Here is a 9442-nt window from a genome sequence, read left to right as displayed (position 1 = left end):
TCAGAGAATCAGTCAAGTTGTTTAGCGATCGTGAAGATGCTTGTGTAGTTACATTACCTCCCAGCAAAAGTCGGAAAATCAGAAAAGTTGTCTAACTTTGTTGTTTGTTTTAGAGAAAGGTTCCCCAATTATGTTTTAGCCCGTTATATCTTTATTGGATTCATCTGAAGCTTGCAGGGCTTGTGCAGCATTGTGGTGTAGAACTTGTAGAGTACGGAGCACCAATGGAAACCAGGCGTAGTTCACTAAAAAAGTAGACATTTATTAAAATCCAAATATAGCGTGCCCAGACATGATAGGGGCCATGCGCTCAACGCTTGCAGGGCTTGTTTTTTACACTCTGTGCTGTAGAAATTGTAGAGTACGAAGCACCAATGGAAACCTGATGAGCGCAGGGCCCCTATCATGTCTGGGCACGCTATATTTGGATTTTAAATATGCTTAATAAATTTCTACTTTTTTAATGAACTACACCTGGTTTCCATTGGTGCTCCGTACTCTACAATTTCTGCATTATCTCTGTCTGTGGGGGATTGCGGCTCACGTGTAGCACACTGGAGCGCAGCTGAGTCGGTAAGTGCTCCCACTAACTTCTTGTTTTTTTCTACAATGCCATTCTACTAATACTATGTGCCAGGTATCTAATCAAGCTTCTTATTCTGTGTTGATAAAAGGCGAGACAGTGAATGACTACATGCCACGACTGGCTGCATCTCTGCATTTCATCATTGTTACCATAGAGCAGTTTACTGTGTGTTCCTGCACTTCAGCATTGTTAAGACAAGATACACTCGTGAAGGAATTTATTAGGCGATCCCACCAGAAGCCATTTACTGCTGTACCCATGGTTTGTAACTACCAACAAGTCTTTTCCCAGCTAACTCTTGCACAAGTCTAAAACAGCGAGACCTCTAGTGCCCAACTATAACACATCACATTGTTACATCCTTTCTCTTTAAAGGAGAACTAAACCCCCCCAATAAAAAAAGCCCCATTGGCTACCCTAGATAGACCCCCCCTCCCTGCTTCTTATCCCTATATGAGGGTCCCTGGACAGCATGATCACTTATTTATGCAAAGTAAAGCAGTGGAGCTCATGGGCGACATCTTCCGGATCTTTGGATCCACTTTCCTCCCTTCAGAAATGTAAAGATTTTTTTGGCGAATGCACAGTTGGTATGAATACGGGACTGATCCAACTGCACGTGTGCCAAATAACGGAAAATTTTATCATACTTACCGTAATTTTCGTTTCCTGGTTACTATGGGCAGCATTCACACCTATGGGTTTATCCCCGCCCTCACTTTGTTATAGGACAGAAGTTAATTAGATTAATTAACTACTCTATATGACCCCCTTCTCCCCTCAGCTCACTGTCTTTTGATGTCCGAGATTATAGTGGGAGGGTTTGGTGTGAATGCTGCCCATAGTAACTAGGAAACGAAAATTACGGTAAGTATGATAAAATTTTCCGTTTTCCCTGGTCACTATGGCAGCATTCACACCTATGGGTCAGTACCTTAGCAGTCCGAACAGGGTGGGTTCACAATATAAACACTTACACCACTTATATGCATTAATATTATTAATCGGCCAACTGGACCGTCTCCAGTACCTTCCTACCAAAGGAAGTCTTTTCTGAAGTAAATAAATTTACATGATAGTGATTTAGAAATGTGTTTGTTGAAGACCAAGATGCAGACTTGCAAATCTTTTCCAGCTCAACATTCGCCTGAAATGCCCAAGAAGTACTCAAAGATCTTGTGGAGTGTGCTTTAACCCCTTTAGGAGATTGTAACCCTTTCGCCTTGTAAGCCAAATGAATACATTTCACAATCCATCTGCTCAAAGTAGCCGCTGAAGCTGCTTGTCCCTTCCTGGCACCATCGGGGACCACAAAAAGTCTGTCTGACTTTCTCCATTCCTTTGTTTTTTCCAAATAAATGGAAATACAGCGAACTAGATCCAACATATGCCACTTCTTTTCCTGTTCTGACACAGGATCTGGGCAGAAAGCTGGTAAAATTGATTCATGATTGACATGAAAAGTTGATACGACCTTAGGTAAATACCCAGGCACTGGCCTTAATTTTACCTGATGAGGTTGAATTACAGTAAAAGGCGAAACCGCCGACAAAGCCTGCAAGTCACTGACTCTCCTTGCGGAAGTTATTGCTGTAAGGAACACAGTTTTAATTGTGAGAAACATCTGCGATATTTCCTTAAGAGGTTCAAAAGGTTCTTCTGTAAGAGCCTGTAATACCAACGGCAGATTCCAGGTTGCTGACAGTGCTCTTACTGGAGGTCTGAGATGTAAAACTCCAGCCATAAATTTTGAAATGTTTTTATCCTTTGCGCACTGAACCCCTATGAGAGCTGAAATAGCCGACACTTGTAACTTTAGGGTTCTCAGACTTAGACCCTTATCAAAACCTGCTTGTAAAAAGGCGAGAATTTGCATAATATTTACTTGTTCTTGAATTATTTTCCTTTCTTTACACCATTCTGAAAAGATGCTCCAGATTCTATCAGACGTTCTGTTTGTAGAAATTTTTCTAGCAGACAGCATCGTATTGATTACCTGATTAGAAAGGCCCTCCTTACTTAACCTTTCCCTTTCAACCTCCAAGCTGTGAGGCATAAGACATGAGGATTGGGATGCCTGACAGGACCCTGACTCAAGATATCTTCCCTTTGAGGCAGTCTCCAGGGGCTCCTTATTACCAAGGATTTGAGCATTGGGTACCAGCTTCTCCTTGGAATTATTGCAATTATGTCCGCTTTCTCTGCCCTGATATAAGAGTCCTCTGCACTCGACCCATTATCAATATACTGCGGAGATTGAGACATTACCTTTGAGCATTGATTGTTTATTCATATATTGTATTTGTCTGTATGAATTCTGTGGTCACAGCCTCATTGCACCCCCACTTAATGGTTTTAAAACTAGTGGTGAGCACAACTTTCCCTTGTTTGTTATAGTTATACAGGAGCAGTGACCAGCTCTATGTTGTAGCTCCCACCCTTCCCAGCTATAGTCAGGTGATCCCACTGGTGTCTAATAAAAGGGCAGCCAAGTTTGGGAGGTTTACTTTGAAAGCAGCAAGTTAAGTTGCAGGTAAAACTAAGTCTCTTTGTAAAATGTATAATGAAGCAATAGAATTCTTAATGAATCAGATGCATGGAGGAGCACACCCTAAACTTAAATAGCAACTTGCCCGGCTGCTGGTAAATAAATAGTACCGCAAGATTTATTGAAAAAATCCTTGAGAAAGAGAACAGTTGGAGGCCCATTTACTAAGGGTCGAATATTGAGGGTTAATTAACCCTCGATATTCGACCATCGAGGTAAGATACTTTGACTTCGAATATCGAAGTCGAAGGATTTACCGCAAATACTTCGATCGAACGATCAAAGGAAAAATTGTTCGATCGAACGATTGAATCCTTCGAACGATTCGAAGGATTTTAATCCATTGATCGAACGATTTTCCTTCGATCAAAAAAGCTTAGAAAGCTTATGGGGAAGGTCCCAATAGGCTAACATTGGTGCTCGGTAGGTTTAAAGTGGCGAAGTAGGTAGTTAAAGTTTTTTTTAAAGAGACAGTACTTCGACTATCGAACGGTCGAATAGTCGAACGATTTTTAGTTTGAATCGTTCAATTTGAAGTCGAAGTCGTAGTCGATGGTCGAAGTACCCAAAAAAAACCTTCGAAATTTGAAGTTTTTTCAGTTTGAATCCTTCACTCAAGCTTAGTAAATGTGCCCCATGGTGTTGAAGTATTCCCATTGAATGCACTACTATAATATATATAGTGAATAAAGTACCACCTCTTGTAAATTATAAGGATATTATAAGTTAAGGAGGAGTTTCATGACCATATAAAAACATGAGGCCGAAGGCTGAGTGTTTTTATACAGGTCATGAAACTCCAAGGTAACTTCTAATATCCTCATATTTTGCAACAGGGGGTACTTTATTTATTATAATACACAAATTTCAGTGAGTCATGTGACAGAAATGACATCAGAACTCACCGTTTATAACTGATGACATCAGAACTCACCGTTTATAAGGATATAATTTACAAGATATTCATGGCTTTTGTGTATTATGAGGATATCATTTACAGTTTGATCCCATGGGGAAATGACCAGACTGTATATATATATATATATATATATATATATATATATATATATATATATATATATATATATATATATATATATATATATATAGTGAATAAAGTACCCCCTCTTGTAAAATATAAGGATATTATAAGTTACCGAGGAGTTTCATGACCATATAAAAACACGAGGCCGAAGGCCGAGTGTTTTTATACAGGTCATGGAACTCCGAGGTAACTTCTAATATCCTCATATTTTACAACTGGGGGTACTTTATTTATTATAATACACAAATTTTAGTGAGTCATGTGACAGAAATTACATCACTACTCACCGTTTATAACTGATGACATCACTACTCACCGTTTATAAGGATATAATTTACAGGATATTCATGGCTTTTGTGTATTATATGTATATATATACACTCTGATCTGGATTTCCCAATCGTGGGTGCTGGTTCAAATAATACATATAATTTTCACATAGAGCCGCACTCCATTTATCAGATAAATCAAGTTATATTTATTTGAATAAATATTTGTGTCCAACGTTTCGGCCCACCTTAGAGAAAGGCCCTGAAACGATGGACACAAATATTTATGCAAATAAATATAACTTGATTCATCTGATAAATGGAGTGTGGCTATATATATATATGTACATATATAATGTTGGCTGTCCAGTATTTGCACATTTGTCTCAGAACTGATAAAAACTGAATGACTTGAGTGCCAGCAGCTGACTCCTTTATCACATTCATTGTCGTTCACTGATTACTAGTCAAACATTTTGGGGCAGATTTACTAAGGGTCGAATATCGAGGGTTAATTAACCCTCGATATTCGACTAGGAACTAAAATCGTTCGACTTCGAATATCGAAGTCGAACGATTTAGCGCTAATCCTACGATCGAACGATCGAAGGATTATTCGTTCGATTAAATCCTTCGAATCGAACGATTCGAAGGAGTTTAATACAACGATCGAAGGAATATCCTTCGATCAAAAAAACGCAGGCAAGCCTATGGGGACCTTCCCCATAGGCTAACATTGACTTCGGTAGCTTTTAGCTGCCGAAGTAGGGGGTCGAAGTTTTTCTTAAAGAGACAGTACTTCGATTATCGAATGGTCGAATAGTCGAACGATTTTTAGTTCGAATCGTTCGATTCGAAGTCGAAGTAGTAGTCGAAGGTCGAAGTAGCCCATTCGATGGTCGATGTAGCCCAAAAAACACTTCGAAATTCGAAGTTTTTTTAATTCGAATCCTTCACTTGAGCTTTGTAAATCTGCCCCTTTGTGTTCTTGCCATTAGTATTATGTTACCCAGCAGGAAGGCTTTTTATAATCTCTACTTGTTTCTACATATTTCTACTCTAAACAAGTCTGTGCACTTTAAATCCTGGGTTATAGGTCAGGGGAGTGCACGTGCACCCCAATAGCACCCGTAATTTATACACCAGGTGCTGAGAATTGTTTTGGTCTCAAAATCTTCCGACCTTAGACTCTGAGCCGCATCCTCTCACTTTCCAAAAGAACCCGAAATAGCAGCTATTGGAGGCAGTTATATAGTACTGCAACAAAGGATGATAGAAATAAAATATCATTCTTGACTTAAACTCATTGCCCTTGGCTGAATCCCCCAGGCATATTCGTACAGTCGGCAGGATCATAAGTTTATTGAAACATTTTACCTGACGCATTTCGGCCAAGCTGGCTCATCACGTCACCAACACTGACAGCCACACACAATTAAAGCATAACACGGGACTCAGTACCATTTCTTTACAATTAAACGATTTGTTGAATGTCAACCAGGTTTAACAGCATTCCTGCAGGGTCATATATAAAAGAAGTGTACACACCACTTGAATGGGCTTTACATTTCCAAGATAAATGAGCTGTGAGTGGAGAAGGATAAATATCAAGTGCGGGTGCAACTCCATTAGCCACATCAGCCATTCTTGTGTGTGTAAATATATTGGTGGCAAGTGAAGGGGTGAGGCTGTAAGGGGAGAGAATGTCACAACAGACATTTAACAACACAATTTCAGTTACTTGTTCAGGTTTCTACAGATTTTTAAAATATTGGGAAATGGTTTCGGGGTACGATTATTGGACTGTTCGATGGGAATCCTCCGTTTTCCAGGAATTTTTAGTTGCTAGGGCTCATTTACCTGTGGCTGTCCAGGCTGCCTGTGTTCAACATGTAAGCATGTCCCCTACCTGTTATCTCACTTACAGAATACGGCTGCAACAGAGCCTGTATATGAGGACAGACCTGAGATGAACCTACTTATTTTTTAGGAACTCCCTGGTTTCGAACTTGGTACCTAATTGCCATATGCTCCAGTGCTGAATTTTTGGCCTACTTGCTAACTCTAAGCCTTGTGCCATCTGTTTCCTGTTCCTGCTCCTGTTTCTATTCCTGCTCCCAGTGTCGGACTGGCCCAGGAAAACTCCCGGTGGGCCCAGGGGTCAGTGGTCCTCTTGCTTCTAACCATTTGGCCTATTACATGATCATTCCCTATTTCTTTATGAGAACAAAGAGGCAGCAGAATATAGTATAGAATATAGAGAAAAGAGACTAGGAGAATAAAGAGGTTGAGTGAGGAGAGGAGGTATAGCAGTTTGGAAAGTGGGCCCTCAGCCTAAGGGGCCCACCTTTTCTGGTGGGCCCCTGGCATCCCAGTCCGACACTGCCTGCTCCTGTTCCTGAATCTGGCAATCTTGTCTTGTTCCTGCCCCATTTCTGTACTGTTCCTGTCTGGTCCTTGTTCCCTTTGATATTGATCTCCCAGTATTGACCTCGACTGCTTTTTCGACTTTTTATGTAATCTGCCCAGGCCTGGATTTGTGCAAATACTATTATATTATATACTATATATACTATATATATACTATATACTATAATATTTGATACAAAAATATATAATAGAAGAAATAATAAGGAGAAAACACTCACAGTTCACCTCAGTCCCAAGGTGCAAAAACCAAAAACACTGTATCCAAAGGATGTGAGGGTCTCCAAAAGTAAAGAGGCAAATGTAAAAAGTAGAAAAATTTATTAGGACATGAAGACCTAACGCGTTTCGTGCCTATAGGGGCACTTACTCTATAGGGGCACTTACCCCGTGTGCCAAGTCCCATTGCTCCGGTCCCAATAATAAAAATTTGGACGAATAAAAGGGAGGCGACGGGGTCAACAAACGTCAGGGTGCCTGCTATGTAAATCCGGTCCTGGTTTCGCCCGTCCTGACCTTTGACCTGTTCCTGATACTCTCTGTCTGACACCTGCCCTTGACTTTTGGCCTGAACCTGGACTTGTTTTTGTTGTCGTTCTATCTCTCTGCAGAGGTTTGTGCAGTTTTATCTGTATTAAAATGTAAACGTATACAGCACATTGGCTCCTGTTCATCAATCCTTACAGAATGAAGAGCCTACCGGTAATTTAATCTGCTGCATATTGCTGAACTGCTGGGCGATTCCCTGCGATTATGCAGGGCAAAAAGACTTGTTTGTGGACTTTTTACTTTTGTGCAAATCAATTTCAACCAAGCCCTGTTTTGAACATGTACATGAGAAGCAGATTAAGTTGACCCCACTTAGAGTAGGTAGTAGGCCAATATATCCATTTATATCCATTTATAACAGCCTTGTTTTTTCAGAGTTTTACCACAATCTTTGCTAAATCCTAGCACACTTACTGCCTCCCCTAGATAGAGCTCCCCTCCACCAGGTGATGAGTCATTACCACTCATTTGTAATTCTCCACATATACTGGGAATCATAGAGCATTCTGGGAGATATGTACCTTCTCTCTAGTGTTTTCCCAGCCACAGTGCCACCATAGGAAAAACCAGCACACTCAGGATTTAGAAAAGGAAACAAAATTGTTGTAAAGTTGACTTTTCTGTCTAATAATAATCCCACACCAACTTCCCCACTACATACCCAGTGTTTGCAAGGGGATTTGGCATCAAAATTACAGCACTGTGACATCAACAGTATTTAGCATATGTAATAATGAGTGAGTGAAAAGTGAAGTGCAAGCTGTTAAACAGCCCATGACAGATGTAACAACTGTGTTAAAATCAATTTTAGACTCACATGTTGCTCAGAACTCTCATAACTCAAAGAGAGCGATTGGGCAACCACAAGACTGATATTAAACAAATTATTGTTAACAAAGACCCATTATCCAAAGAGGAATTCATCAAAGACAAAGAGTAAAAGAAGCCATGGGAAAAAACATTTCCTCAACACTTCACCAAAGAAGGACACATTGCACCTACCCTCCGCTGTATGGAGGACTCGGAGGACTAAATGAAAGCTTCCCATTGAGTTGTTTCCATTGAACAGCGGGGCTATGTTTTTATATTATATCCATGTATTTGTTCATTGAGAGGGGTATTGGACTGTAGGTCTAATTTGATGAGGGCCTGGTGGCATGCTCTTCTTGGTTCCAAGTGGTGGTTTATGTCAATATGGGCAATGTCTGATACCAGATATTAATCTGTACCGGTTCCTACCTAACCTTTGGTTGATCCAGAGGAAGGCAGACCCATTTCAAGTCATCTCTAATTTGCCTCAAAAGGGGAGAAAATTCCTTCCTGACTCCAAAAAAGGCAACTGAACCAGTCCCTGAATCAACTGTTTGCTCAGAGCTCATTTACTAAGAGAGAACTTGAGAAGCCAACAACTTCACCACTCCCTCGTGATGTCCTGATGTTCTCAGGAAAATTCCATGGTATGGTTCTATTTTTTATAGTGTGATCTTTTAGGTCACTCAAATTTTTGAAACCCAAAACTCAGGCACGGGGGCATGGTGACATTTTTTTGCAACGGCAAACTTTTGAAAAAGTCAAGAAGGAGAAAACGCATTTGGTGTGGGGACTAAGTTCCTTGAATGGCCACGCAAAATGCAACAATCCAATGCAAGGGTGAATTGGGAGGTATATTGGCTCGTGTATGACATAAAGACAAGATTAATAGTGGCACGAACCACCAAAAAAGTAAAAAGTTGCCCTCAACCTGCCTGATTATTAAATTCTGATGCTAATTGCACTGGTTTCTGTGCTGCCATGTAGTAATTATCTGCATCCAAAGGATTTTTGTATATTTTACAAAAAGTAAAACAATCCATCATGTTTTTACCACAAGTCTCTGCTCCATTTTCTCCATTTCAGAGACATGTGCTCTCTTCCATGAATACAGTGCTGAGTGAACTTGGCTCTGTTCATAAGGTGTGGGCGGAGGGGATGCATGTGGGTGGCCAGCTCCCATCATTTAACAATGCAATGGGGTGCCA

The sequence above is a fragment of the Xenopus laevis genome, chromosome 3L (assembly GCF_017654675.1).
Source record: "Xenopus laevis strain J_2021 chromosome 3L, Xenopus_laevis_v10.1, whole genome shotgun sequence".
Lineage (NCBI taxonomy): Eukaryota > Metazoa > Chordata > Amphibia > Anura > Pipidae > Xenopus > Xenopus laevis.
This window is presented reverse-complemented; position numbering follows the sequence as displayed.